The sequence below is a fragment of the Amia ocellicauda genome, chromosome 9, assembly GCF_036373705.1.
Source record: "Amia ocellicauda isolate fAmiCal2 chromosome 9, fAmiCal2.hap1, whole genome shotgun sequence".
NCBI lineage: Eukaryota > Metazoa > Chordata > Actinopteri > Amiiformes > Amiidae > Amia > Amia ocellicauda.
This window is the reverse complement of record NC_089858.1, coordinates 2,153,407-2,168,642: the sequence shown is the minus strand read 5'-3', so window position 1 is coordinate 2,168,642 and position 15,236 is coordinate 2,153,407. Positions and strand designations below refer to the sequence as shown.

Genomic DNA, 15,236 nt, shown 5'->3' with positions numbered 1-15,236 from the left:
GCGATGTCTATTGTGTTTTGTTTGCCAGTGTATAAGCCAGAGGGATTTAAGAGCAGTGCTGTAGTTGTGGGTGATTAGTTACATCTTTAATGCATCCTGATGCCGAACATACAGAGCTTCTCCCCTGCAGAACCCGAAGAGATAATTTTGTTTGTGTTGAGATTAGTGTCCTTCAGGTGGCAGATTTACCTGCTGTAGCGTTGCTTCTGACGGAGGGGAAGGCAGTTTTTTAGTTTTACATTTTATTACAAGCAATTATAATCATTATGGTACGTAACCTGGATATCATCATGATAATAGCTTTGTGCCTTTCGGCTACCTCGACTAACTGGCAAAAAATATATAAAAAAATGCACAGAGCATTGGAAAGCCATTCTGTGATTATAATAAAGGAACCTGCTACATACTATATAACGATTATGTTTAATGCACATTGTAAATTTCACACAACGGAGAAAAGATTACTTTCTTCCAGGTCATATTTTTGTCTTCAGTATAGAGACAGTTTAATATAGAGACACCCTCTCTTCTTTTCAGAATACTTTACCGCAATGTCATCTTGGGTACTTTTGGTGTTGATTTTGGTTTTGATCCAACTGCACTCTCACAATTGATTAATTGAAACCTTAACTGAAGTTTTAATTTGCATCATTCGACTTCATGGTTTATGAACATAGTTTAACTTACGGAAGGGTGGAGAATGCGGGTTCCTCATATACTTCTATATGTAGCCTGGCATCTCTCATGGTTTAAAATTATTAATAATTTCCGATTTGCTTAATTAGTAGGAGCTGAAGGCATATAATTAAAAATATAACCAGATACAAAGGAATTTTTATCTTGTTTGGAACAAAACTCAGCAGGACTCTGGGACCCCAGTATCAGGGTTGGGCTCTACTGACAAGGATATTGATGAAAAGTGTTGGGGCAAGTTGATTTGTGTAGGATGTAATCCATGTGATAAGTGTGGATATTGGATGTGGTCTTTAGTTTGTGCTGCCATTGTTGCTGTTGTGTACTTGACTTTTGGTGATTTAGAAACTTCTGAAACGCACGCATTGTCATTCTAAATCCATTCGAGGAAGCTGAAAAATCAGATTTGCCAGACAGGCTTGTACTTTTCTGTAACTGAAGTCAGTTTTCTGTGGTTTATCAAATAAAAAGATCTTATCTAATTAAGTCTGTGTGACACCTTAACAGTGACTCCCAAAGCAGTTGACTCCCATCTCATAACTGTCCTTTGTTTCTCTTGTATACAACGGACTAATGAATCCTGCCGTATCTCATACCAGCTACTGTCATCGATGGCAAGACTTTGTAAGAGGTCTGGTGTATCACCTTGTATTATTTTACTGAGGCGCCATCATCCACACCTTTGTCCAGTGCAGATAATCCTTTTTCTGCGTCTCAAAGCATTTTACCAGTCCATCCCTAATTGTCCAACAGGAGACTTTACCTTCGAATGGGCTGCTCTGTACTGTAAATCATACAACCTTATTTTGGCAAATATAAGAAGGCTCAAATGTAACATCATTGAGAGAGAAGACCTGGCTGGTTTGGTATCAGCTGTAAGGTCCTGCTTTGAGGGACTTGAAAATGTAATCGATAGAACTAAAACTTGACAATATAGAGAGTTAGAAACTGTAGGTAACATTTGAACCATTTTTCCACATTCCTCAAAGCCAGCCCCCCTCCAATACACATTCTGTAGGAATCAAGGGAGAGGAATGGCAAATACTGCTTTGATTCAAATTTCAATTTTATTACCCTAAACCTGACCAATCAGAATTTTGGAAGGAAAGAGATTAGAATCTCTTTGTCTATGGACAAATGGATAAAAACAGAAAGTTAAAACTAGCAATTCGGAGTGGCACGATTGGGAGTGGAACAACCTGTGAGAAGAAACCAAGGAGATGAAATCCAGGAAGACTGAACGGAACCAGAACCAGAACTTCTCCACTAAAAACCTGAAAGCCTTCCAACCGTCCTCAAGTGGACTCAGTCTGCCAACCCTGCCCAGTATCGAATGTCTGCATAACTGAATCTCAGTAAACACACAGGTAGCATATTTCGTGTACTAGTCAAGAATTAGGTAAATCACAATTACATAAAACCTAGTTGTGTGTGGGATCTGAATTGTAGGAATGGGCAGCGTAATCATAAGACTGGTTTGTTATTTTACATGTTTGTTTTGTGCCTCGAGTCAAAACTCGAGTATTGGATAGATCTCCTCTCACTCTCACTTTTAATATTATCCACCCTGCTTGTCTCTGTCCTATCTCTACAAATACATGTTGTCTATTTACATTTTTAATAAACCTATATCTGTATAAAACTAAACAGCCTCAAGGTTAATCATGCAGTTCAACCTCAGCGCTAATCTGAATTCGTATTAGTATGGTGGTAACTTGTGTATCAACCCGGTCTTGTTTTCAGAGGATTTGACCGCTGTGGGTTGTATGTGTGGGGGTCACTAGATAACAGGACTTTATTCAGCAATAATTATTTATTCTGATGTTTCATACCAGATAAAAACTCCAGTTTAAAGTCCTAGGCCAATCGAAAGTACTTACTAATAAAACAATAACTGTATTGATAAATTAAAACAATTTGCTCATTGCAACATTCTGCCGGTATCTTATCAGATCCGCATCCTTTCATTTCATTAAACTATTTACAGTACTGTGCAACCGTTCTGCGATAAACACAGACAAAAGCAGGTTTTTAGTGAGACTGTCGCCTTCAGCGCTGAGGTGACCCTAATCTTGCCCTTAGTGCGTAGACCTGGACAGTACGCAGACTAGAATTGGTTTGGAAGTGGCGTAGCCTCTGAGCTAGACCTCTCTCTAGTGCTGGTCATATCAAAACAACGTTTATCAGGAATCCTATATGCAAACATATTAAACGACACACGGAAAGTGCTGCACGACACAGATCTAGAGGGAATGTTTCCTTAATAAATGTCTGGAGATACGGAGCCCAAGCAGTGGCTGCAGGCGAAGAATTAAAAATATAACCCCTCCCCCGCCTCAGTTAATGAATTATTTTATTTTTAACCTCAACCAGATGTCTGACAAAATTGTGCAAATAAGGGCTGAATCTCTGCACCGCATCCCACTCAGGAAAGATGGCTTTGAAATAGTTTGGCTGCTGCAGAGAGTTTGTCGACCAACTAGCAAACTGCCTGCCTTCTCAGATGTGTGTGATTGATTCCTCGCTTTCGGAGGAGAGCGGCATCCCTCTCTCACTCTCTCCCCAGCAGCCACACTTTTCCCATCAGCCCCATTGGGTTTCCAGTCTTCTCTTTGTATAAACAATACATTTGCAAGACTTGACTGCTTCTGAAGTGCAGGTGAGGAATGTATTTGGTATCATTTGGATATACATTTCACTATGCATGCATTTATTATTATCATATATATATATATATATTATATTCTTTATTCATCTATACAGCTGGGTTTATACTGGTGTGTTCTGGGTACAGTGTCCCCTACCTGGGATTGAACCCACACCCATGACCAGAGTCCAGAGCCCTGACCACACACTGCTGCGTACATATATTATTAATACATTGTAGTGGCTTCCAAGACAATTTAAACACTACGGCCCCAGCAGTAGTTGGTAGATGTTCAAGGCACTGGTCCTGTTGTTCTTCCTTTCGTGTCTCAGTTTTCCATTATTTGAAACACTGTCTTTCCTTTAGTAAACATCACTTGTAATTAAGTTGTACAATCTGTAAGTCATTGCGATGTAATCATAGAAAACGTAAATAAATATATAAATAAAGATCAGAGGAGTGGGAGAAGGAGGAGGATAGAGTTTTAGAGTAGGAGACAAGAGGCTGAAAAACTGTAGCTTCCACTACTGCAAGGACTGCCATGTTCCACATGCTCCCCATCACTTCCTCATATGGGCCTGGCTTCCCAAAATAGTGGGCATGGTCAAGCTGTCACTCATCTCCAGCAGCGAGTGTCCAGATAATAATTGATCAAAACATGGGAAGCAAAAGCCCATCAAAATATATTTCACAACAACATATATATATATATATATATATATATATATATATATATATATATATAATTTGTAAACATAATTCAAAGGGCATTTGCCTATATATATATATATATATATATATATATATATATATACACTCACCTAAAGGATTATTAGGAACACCTGTTCAATTTCTCATTAATGCAATTTTCTAATCAACCAATCACATGGCAGTTGCTTCAATGCATTTAGGGGTGTGGTCCTGGTCAAGACAATCTCCTGAACTCCAAACTGAATGTCTGAATGGGAAAGAAAGGTGATTTAAGCAATTTTGAGCGTGGCATGGTTGTTGGTGCCAGACGGGCCGGTCTGAGTATTTCACAATCTGCTCAGTTACTGGGATTTTCACGCACAACCATTTCTAGGGTTTACAAAGAATGGTGTGAAATGGGAAAAACATCCAGTATGCGGCAGTCCTGTGGGCGAAAATGCCTTGTTGATGCTAGAGGTCAGAGGAGAATGGGCCGACTGATTCAAGCTGATAGAAGAGCAACTTTGACTGAAATAACCACTCGTTACAACCGAAGTATGCAGCAAAGCATTTGTGAAGCCACAACACGTACAACCTTGAGGCGGATGGGCTACAACAGCAGAAGACCCCACCGGGTACCACTCATCTCCACTACAAATAGGAAAAAGAGGCTACAATTTGCACAAGCTCACCAAAATTGGACATTTGAAGACTGGAAAAATGTTGCCTGGTCTGATGAGTCTCGATTTCTGTTGAGACATTCAGATGGTAGAGTCAGAATTTGGCGTAAACAGAATGAGAACATGGATCCATCATGCCTTGTTACCACTGTGCAGGCTGGTGGTGGTGGTGTAATGGTGTGGGGGATGTTTTCTTGGCACACTTTAGGCCCCTTAGTGCCAATTGGGCATCGTTTAAATGCCACGGCCTACCTGAGCATTGTTTCTGACCATGTCCATCCCTTTATGACCACCATGTACCCATCCTCTGATGGCTACTTCCAGCAGGATAATGCACCATGTCACAAATGTCGAATCATTTCAAATTGGTTTCTTGAACATGACAATGAGTTCACTGTACTAAACTGGCCCCCACAGTCACCAGATCTCAACCCAATAGAGCATCTTTGGGATGTGGTGGAACGGGAGCTTCGTGCCCTGGATGTGCATCCCACAAATCTCCATCAACTGCAAGATGCTATCCTATCAATATGGGCCAACATTTTTAAAGAATGCTTTCAGCACCTTGTTGAATCAATGCCACGTAGAATTAAGGCAGTTCTGAAGGCGATGGGGGTCAAACACAGTATTAGTATGGTGTTCCTAATAATCCTTTAGGTGAGTGTATATATAGAATTCACTAGAATGCTTCTGAAGCATCAGATCATAGCCAAAATGAAATCATATTATATCTCAGAAATAGATCTTTAGTATTGTATGAATGTGGTCAGATTCTGGCTTTTGACCCATTTCCCTCAATACATTTTGTGTCAAAATCCTGAAAAATGTAACAATATTTTTCCGCTACCTACACATCATGGCATTCCCTGCATCTAAAAAGAAAAAAAGGATATATATATATATATATATATATATATATATATATATATATATATATATGTATATGTATATATGGTTATTGCTAATAAGATATATTTGACAGCTTTACTTTTTCCCTGAACGCATTTAGGGAATAGAATAATTACTCTCTCTGGGGACACCATTTTGAGCTGCCAGTTCCAACTACTTGAGTTCCAGCATTTGGCTTTCAGTACAAGCTGCCGGTGTCAGTCCAGCTTACTGTTCAAGTTAACTCGTCCGACTCAAAACCCGGTTCTTTTATTTCGGTCTTACGAAAGCCATGTTTTATTAACAGATCTGCATAATTATTTAATTTGACTGGCTGCTTGTGAAGGATCGTGGTGGTAGGATTGCAATTAAACAAAGTGATGAAAGTGCACAGCAGGAAACAAATGTTTTTGGTTAGTTTGTTTTTAAACATATGCATAAGACCCTTCACTTTAAAAATCCCTCACACACATTCAAATTGATTCAAACAAACAAAAAAACAACATCCTTAGCTCATAGCCCTGCACTTCACGTTTCATAAATCGCTTCGAAAGCCCAAGAGTTGGCTTGTGGAGTGACTGATTCTGCCCTCGGTGTTTTCACAAGGAATTAATTTCAGGGCTGCAGCTTTTGCATCAGTGCAGCAGAAGTGATCCTGCAAACCGATTGCTTACCTGCTGACAAATAATCCATTCCAACCCCCGCTAATATTGACATGTCTTTGTTAAATCGTTAAGAGAGGCCTCTCTCTGCCCACCTCCAAATCCCACATTCATTGTAATTAGGAATTAATTCTCCACTATATACAGACTTTCCCATATTAGTATTTTTTAAACTAAGTGGTTATTTAGTGGCTTTGTGGAACATAAAATAAGAACTAAATAAAAGCCTATAAAACTTCAAATAAATTCTGACCACTTCATTGTTTTAAAAAGTAATAGCGTAATACGTTAATTGGTGCTTAAAAAGCAGACTGTGTCCAAATTACAGGTATATGATTATTTAGTCCATCATAGCACCCCTGCAAAAATGCAATGGTTTTATAATATTTGTTTAGGTATGCATTATAAATTAATATAAACTGAACTGTTACCACCATATTTAGTGAATGTGTTTCCATTGACACATCTTTTTATTGTTTTAGGATTCTGTCTTCCCATCTCTTCCTGTAAACAAACCTCTCCCAATCCATTAAACTAGATTATGACCCCAAATGTCACACTGCTGGTTTATTCCATAAATTGACAAGCTTTGGATGATGTCTTCTCTTTCTATTTTTTAATAAAGGGATAAAAGTGAGTAATGCTGTTTGAGAGTAAACAGCTTCACAAACGTCCCTCAAGGCTCCTGGCTGTGATTTAGAGACCAGCTGATTGAGCCAGATTTGTGAGGTGAGAGGTAATCTATCACTATTATTCGAAGAGATTACGTGGAACATAAAGCAGCGCAAATCCATGGTTTGAGCACCAGCCCATTCTGAGGTCATTAACGGCGATGGAAGTAGAGACTCGTTGTCAGTCCAAGGTGTGTGATTTTATGCCTCGGCCTGGTGGGGTAAGCCAGTCTGAGCGTTCATTTAAAGGTCACATCGATTTTAAAAGCCAAGCTCTCTCCGCGTGTCAGAGCTACGGGAAACCAGGCCAGTTGCCTGAAAGTAATTAAAATGCCTACAACTCCAGACTGATTGCTTTGCAGAGCCAGCACACCTTGTCCTTTCAGAGAAGGTTAGCCTGCGAGATAACAGCGGCTCTCTGTTCGATGATCAAATATCTTGGCATTGGGCAGCCTACTCCACATGGAGGAAAGGAACGAACACGGATTTTGCATGACATGAGACCGCATCAGTATCATAAGAACATTAGAAAGTGTCCAATCGAGAGGAGGCCAGTCCCCCCATCGTGCTCGTTTGGTGTCCATTAATAACTAAGTGATCAAGAAACCTATCCAGTCGGTTTCTGAATGTTCCCAAATTGTCTCTTCAGCCACATCGCTGGGGAGTTTGTTCAGATTGTGACGCCTCTCTGTGTCAAGAAGTGTCTCCTGTTTTCTGTCTTGAATGCCTTGAAGCCCAATTTCCATTTGTGTCCCCGGGTGCGTGTGTCCCTGCTGATCTGGAAAAGCTCCTCTGGTTTGATGTGGTCGATGCCTTTCATGATGTTGAAGACTTGAATCAAGTCCCCACGTAGTCTCCTCTGTTCCAGGGTGAAAAGGTTCAGTTCCTCAGTCTCTCAGCAGGACATTCCCTTCAGACCTGGAATAAGTCTGGTTGCTCTCCTCTGAACTGTCCACATAGACTCCTAGGTCTTTCTTATGTGTTATTTCTTCCAGTTCTATTCCTCCCATAGTGTATCTGTCACAACGCAACCTCTAGCTCCACCCATCTCCTTCCTGTAGACCAAATTGGACTGGGGTATGGGACTCCTCTCTCACAAATCTGCTACCCTCCCTCCCCAGGGTGATTGTCTTAGAGCAGATGATGTGATTTTCTTCTGGTCATTGTTGTGAGGCACTCGTCCTACTCTCGGTGGATGAGAAGTGCAATATAAATGCAAATGCATTGATGTATTCATTTAGGGCTTCTTTATAACCCAAAAGGCTTTAAACGAGCGCCGTACTAAAATCACCAGGGAGACCAGAGAAGTTATCTTCGCAAAATGGACTGAAAATATTTACGCAATCAGTACCCAGTGTTGTCTTGCAGGGCCTGTGAGGAGCAATAAACGGAGAGCTGCTCAAATCAATTATTATCTGCAGACCGTCTTGAGGAATAAAAATCCATAAAGGCTGTGTGCACCGAGCTTTTAAAAGCACATTCGAACTCCGCTGGGTCGTTACTCAGCCTCAACGCCGTGAGAATGAGAGCTGGTGTCCTTGGGCACAGTGCTTGGATGCTCTTCAATACCTTTGAATCAGTTGTTGTTGTTTTTGTTGTTTGCTTGCTATATTTTCCACTTTAAAACAGCATGAGCAAATATTCACCCATAACGAGAGCTCTGTTCAAATGCTCCTCTTCGATTTCCCCCCTAATTTCAAACCCCTCTATTTCACATCACTTAACTTTCTTGTTAAACTCCTGTAGAACAGCTTCTACAGATTTGTTCCAAGTCATCACAGTATGCATTTAAAAGCAGTCAGCTACATCCTCCATCGATCCCCCGAGAAAGAGTTTTTACTCTGTTTTGTTCCACAACTCATCTCATTTGACGTCCTCGTATATTCTGGTGGCTGTGAAGGATTTACAAAGTTAACAGAAATATGTATTTATATATAAAGGTTGAGGTGCAACAAATAAAGCTTTCAAATCATCACTACCACCAGGCACAAAGCGAGACCTTGTGTAGCAGCGACACGAAGCAAAATTACATCAAATAAAAACTGCCCACCAGTGCATTACAGAGACCACAGACTTCTTAAAAGGAAGCAGACATCACAAGTGGGAGCAGTTTGGAGAACGTGAGCCATTTCGGTTATTAGAAAAGGACATCAAACTCCCCTGCCAGCGTCCCCTGTCATCATATTTGAAAGTTGTGGGTGTCTCCACACCGAGAGGCCTCACAAATAATGAATTGGACTGTTTATGCATTTCGAGCTCAGCACATTCGGGAGCAGCATAATTGTTGGTCTGGATACTTCATTCAGACTCGGATGGTGGCGAGGCAAAACAACAAAACCATCAATCTTGGGCACCATGCAAATCATAACAACAGACTCTCATGAATATTTCAGACGGGACAGAAAGAACGTGCAGATGTGTATGTGCGTGTGTGGGTGGGTGGGCGGGGGGTGGCGGCTGAGGAGGCTCACCTGCACAAGTTATGGTTCTCCTCTCTGTGGCTGCAGCAGCACGGATCCAATGGCGGTTGGCTTGCAGTGTCGGCCGCAGTGATCCACTACAATATGCAAAACATTTTCTACCTCCCTTGCATCTCCCAGGATCAAAGGAAATCGTGTTGTTGTTGTTGTTGTCGTTTTCTGTATTGATATCCATTATGCTAGAAGTCAGTGCAGAGTGTGGCACAGTTTGTTTACCTTGAAGCCAAGCCAACCTCCTCTTGGTGTGGTGGTGGAGGGGGAAGTAAAATACTTGCCAGGTGCATATTAAGCCTTTTTATTTTTCCCGATTTGGAACAACGCCTGGTTTCATAATAATATATATATATATATATATATATATATATATATATTTGTCCTGGCAAGCGTTGAAATGTTTGAAATGTTTAATCACGATTCCCGGACTCCGTGTTCATTGTGTGCGACGAATTACAGACTTATTTATTAATTCTGTGTTGCTTTGTCATGCCGCCGCTAATCAATTTATGAAAATGACATGAACCGCATTTAGAAGGTCATCTTAGCAATTAGAAAGCAGACGCGTTTCCGTAAGCTTTTTCAGGGGGATAATTTTGTACTCTGGTTGAGGTGCTTCCATTGTACATATATTAACTGAGAAATGAGATATGGACGCAAAGGACATATCATTTGCCCTTTTACTCTTTAATAGAATAGAAATACATTACAATAGACTGAATAAAAACATTCTCCAATTAACACCTGTTCTCTCAAAGGTCTCGTTGCCACCTTTAAGTAATATTTCCACTCGTATCCGATCTCTTTGTTGTTTTTGTCTTCCTTCATCCCTTGTGCCTTGTGTTCGGAGCTCTGAATGTTTTATTTATCTAAATGCAAATGTGAGAATCTCAACAGGTACTTCTCCAACCGCAGACGAACACTGTGCCTCGGAAAAGACAAACAGCCTGTTTATTTATCACGGTCATGCGCTTTCAGCAACGCAAGCTGGCAGCCGCAATGCCACAAACAGGACTAAGAGGACGAACTGAAGGTTACAAAGAGTTGCCTTGAGTCAGTGCTGCTGTTGTGAGAGAGTGCGTGCACTCATTCCCCTACAGCCGAGGAGTAGCACGGCATGTGATGAGCCACAGATACCCAGAACTAGGCTTTTTCGAGAAGGTTCATACACTTTAAGAAGCAGTTTTGCACTGTGAGTTTATCCCTTCCTGCTCTCAGAAATGTACATCCACTCGCTTGTGGTCCCCTGACGTCCGTCTGACGCTGAAGCTTGAATGAAACGTTGAGCATCAGTACTGTTATGTGTAACATCTACCACAAGACTCCTGATAATCAGCTACCTCTCAGGAATTAGTCCATTACTGCTTGGAAAGGTGGCTAATTAGTTAAGAAATTAAGCTCTAAACAGTTTGGGGGTTAAGCATGGACTAATTTTAGACTCTATGAAGGATTCAAAGTCACCATCCCAAGAGAAGTGTATTCACATTATACCAACGTGTTGCAGGTCACTGGTTTAGGTTTGACTGAAACTAGACCAGCGTTTGAGAGATTGGGACTAAAGGCAAGAAGGGTAAGGAGCTGATTGCGCAGACATCCGCTGTGAAGCAGACATGGCTAACCCTTTGAATTGCTGACTTACCATGAATGTATAATTTCACTGAGAGCTGTCTTGCTGCCAAGGTGCACAGTTTTGATCCTGACATTGTGAAAACGTTAAACATTCGAATGGTGTCTGTTTACTACGGATATACCTCTGATAATGTGATTGGACACTAGCTTACTGAGGACTGACAATATCAGGCGCCAATTACAGCTGAATACAATGAATGTATCATTTAGATCATTTAGAAATGAATGTATCATTTCGCCCTGGATATGGGCGTCTGCCAAGAAATACAAATAAAAATAAAAATAATAATAGTTCAGTAAACACTGTCAATCTACACTCAGCCACTATATATGTGCATAAATATTAAGCAGAAAAATCAACCCTCCAGTTGGTATGAACTGAGACAGATTGGTAAATAGGTACCGTTCACTTTCTACTATATCCAATGCTCAATTACAAAGTGTTTCACTAAATCTGGTCATTTAGGATTTCAGGTATATGTATATGTGATTTAATAATAATAAATGTCCTAAGAGACATGCAATACACAGTTTACACAAAGAGGTACATGAACACCTGTTTACATGGCATTTTATCCTTAAAACAGAAACACAAATGTCATGTATAATACCAGCACCCTTTCAAAACAGACACCCACACAAATCATCCTCACTTGCTTTTTGACACAAGCTGGGCTTCCAATGGACCAGATACGATGATTAAACTGGGGGTGGGGAGGTGGGGCAGGACTCAAGTGCAGGCCTTTATCACATCCTTTTAAAGTCAAAAAGTGGGAGGCACTAAATGTCACAGCTTATCCATAATCCCAATAGACTAATGTTAGGCATATGGGATACGTCAGACTGCTGCCAATTATATATTTTAATGATCTGAATTATTATTATTTGAAGGTGCTTGTTTAATATAGTATTTTGTACAACAAATCAGTCTTCACTACTATGAAATGATATGCTAAAGAGATATATAGGCTAAATCAAACAGGAATTAATAGGTCAAACTAGGAAAATTGGAAATCAATGAAGGTAAAACAGGAAGAAAAGGCTGAAGTCCCATTTAATTTACTGCATATTGTAAAGCGGAGACATTTAAAATGCAGCGTATCTGGGAATATAGGAAATGGGTCGATAGAATGTCATATAGTATAATTTCAGCCAAACCTAACTTAAACAAACCGCAACAGAAATGTGTTCGGATTTCTGCTCGATCGGTTTCACGCCAACAGGATTAGAGCAGACGCGGAGCTCGACTATTAGAAATAAGACTCCAATCAGCAAGAGTGCACATTTTAAATTCACTGCTGGGGCTGTGTGATTTAGTGAAGATCATCTACCCAAAAAGGCAGAAAATTGACAGGATAAAGCACCAGTAGCTTGCTATCCAAGTCCAATCCAACTAAAGCAACTGCGTTTCTTATCTGAATACCCAGAGCAGCCGAGTAAGCAGTCATAAAAATAAAAGGGAGAAGCCAAGAGACAGCAGAATGTACTGATCTCGGTATTACTAAATAGAAATTGTGTCATCCTTGCTAAAGCATTGCCATAAACCTGTATCTCAGTTATTTCCAGATCTATTTATTTTTAATATTGTGGGATTTACTTAAAGATCCTTTGAAAGCTTTCTGGGGTTTGCGTCCACAAAGCTTACAGATGGAATTTTCTGCAGTAAAAGCACACAGACCTTCAGCAAAAAGCCTCTTACACAAAGCCCTCCATTACACAGTTCAAGACTTCATTTCTCCGATTCTCCGTGTTCAGAGTTTGCCAGGCCGCTGCTCGGAAAGTGTTGCTGCCGCATCATGTTGGAGGATCACGTGGTTTGTGCGTGCCGGGTCTGCGGCAGCACGGATGTCTTCCACACTGGGATTACACTGGGATTTGCTTGGGCGAAAGCATCTCTCTGTCCCCAGAGAACCTCGCTGCCTTTTCGATGAAACTGAAACCTCCCATCGCACTGACATTTTTACACGTTATAATGGCCCTCCAAGCCATTTCGGTGAATCTGCCATGACTCCGTTTCTCCACGCGTGCATTAGTCTGCAGTTTTCCTATTATGCAGATGTTTTGCAGTCATCCAGAAAGGGATGTTTAGCACACAGAGCAAAACCATTCCCTGCACGGCTCCTTAAGGGCTCTCAAGTCAGACACATCCCTGTGGCACGATATGAGAACTCACTGTGAATAGTCTGGGTTATCGAGCAAATGTACGGACTAACATTTTGCGTAATACAACACAAAAAAGGGATTAACTCAAAAGGTCTCTATAAGCAGCTTCAATCTCATAGGTTGGCATGACCTGCTTTATTTACAGCATCAGAATGGTTTCAGGTTGAATATCATCAGCTGAAATAACACAGTGACACACCATATCCTTGTAGTACGGGTGTTCAAACGTCTATATTTGTATTCGCGTGACAGGGTGGGACGAACAGACTTTCAAACGATGTGGAAACCGTCTGTTTGGAGATTTGAATGTGTGTTCCAGATTTTGAGAAAGAAATAAAGAGTCTGTTTTGTCTTTTATCTTAAGATATGCAAAACCTTTTATCAGTAAGAGAAGGGATGGTTTAGTCTGGCAGGCTAATGACTTCACAAGCACAATCTCTGTGGATCGTGATGTGGTAGGATGTGTATCACGGCTTAATTTAGAAAAGTTTCTGCTTGCTGTTGCAAATCTTGTTTGTTCTGAAGGAAGTTAAAAAAAAAAAAAAAAAAAAAGACACAGATAAATCAGCCTAAAACACACACATATATATATATATATACATATATATATATATATATATATATATATATATATATATATATATATATATATATATTAGCATTTTATCAGGGCAAAGAGTTGATTAGGTTCAGTTATATTATAGTGTCTGAGGACATTTTGTGAAGACAATTCATGGTGATAAAGACTGTGTAAAGAGTACGTACTGATATATACACTCACCTAAAGGATTATTAGGAACACCATACTAATACTGTGTTTGACCCCCTTTCGCCTTCAGAACTGCCTTAATTCTACGTGGCATTGATTCAACAAGGTGCTGAAAGCATTCTTTAAAAATGTTGGCCCATATTGATAGGATAGTATCTTGCAGTTGATGGAGATTTGTGGGATGCACATCCGGGGCACGAAGCTCCCATTCCACCACATCCCAAAGATGCTCTATTGGGTTGAGATCTGGTGACTGTGGGGGCCAGTTTAGTACAGTGAACTCATTGTCATGTTCAAGAAACCAATTTGAAATGATTTGACCTTTGTGACATGGTGCATTATCCTGCTGGAAGTAGCCATCAGAGGATGGGTACATGGTGGTCATAAAGGGATGGACATGGTCAGAAACAATGCTCAGGTAGGCCGTGGCATTTAAACGATGCCCAATTGACACTAAGGGGCCTAAAGTGTGCCAAGAAAACATCCCCCACACCATTACACCACCACCACCAGCCTGCACAGTGGTAACAAGGCATGATGGATCCATGTTCTCATTCTGTTTACGCCAAATTCTGACTCTACCATCTGAATGTCTCAACAGAAATCGAGACTCATCAGACCAGGCAACATTTTTCCAGTCTTCAACTGTCCAATTTTGGTGAGCTTGTGCAAATTGTAGCCTCTTTTTCCGATTTGAAGTGGAGATGAGTGGTACCCGGTGGGGTCTTCTGCTGTTGTAGCCCATCCGCCTCAAGGTTGTACGTGTTGTGGCTTCACAAATGCTTTGCTGCATACCTCGGTTGTAACGAGTGGTTATTTCAGTCAAAGTTGCTCTTCTATCAGCTTGAATCAGTCGGCCCATTCTCCTCTGACCTCTAGCATCAACAACGCATTTTCGCCCACAGGACTGCCGCATACTGGATGTTGTTCCCTTTTCACACCATTCTTTGTAAACCCTAGAAATGGTTGTGCGTGAAAATCCCAGTAACTGAGCAGATTGTGAAATACTCAGACCGGCCCGTCTGGCACCAACAACCATGCCACGCTCAAAATTGCTTAAATCACCTTTCTTTCCCATTCAGACATTCAGTTTGGAGTTCAGGAGATTGTCTTGACCAGGACCACACCCCTAAATGCATTGAAGCAACTGCCATGTGATTGGTTGATTAGATAATTGCATTAATGAGAAATTGAACAGGTGTTCCTAATAATCCTTTAGGTGAGTGTATATATATATATATATATATATATATATAGCTGCAAGGGAAGT

The 15,236-nt window shown here is 40.6% G+C and overlaps 1 protein-coding gene across 1 annotated transcript in view; it reads left to right on the top strand.

Annotated features, from left to right (window-relative positions):
• The window catches only part of brinp1 (bone morphogenetic protein/retinoic acid inducible neural-specific 1), a 100,661-nt gene that overhangs the window by 28,026 nt on the left and 57,399 nt on the right, over window positions 1-15,236 (top strand). The window lies entirely within an intron of this gene.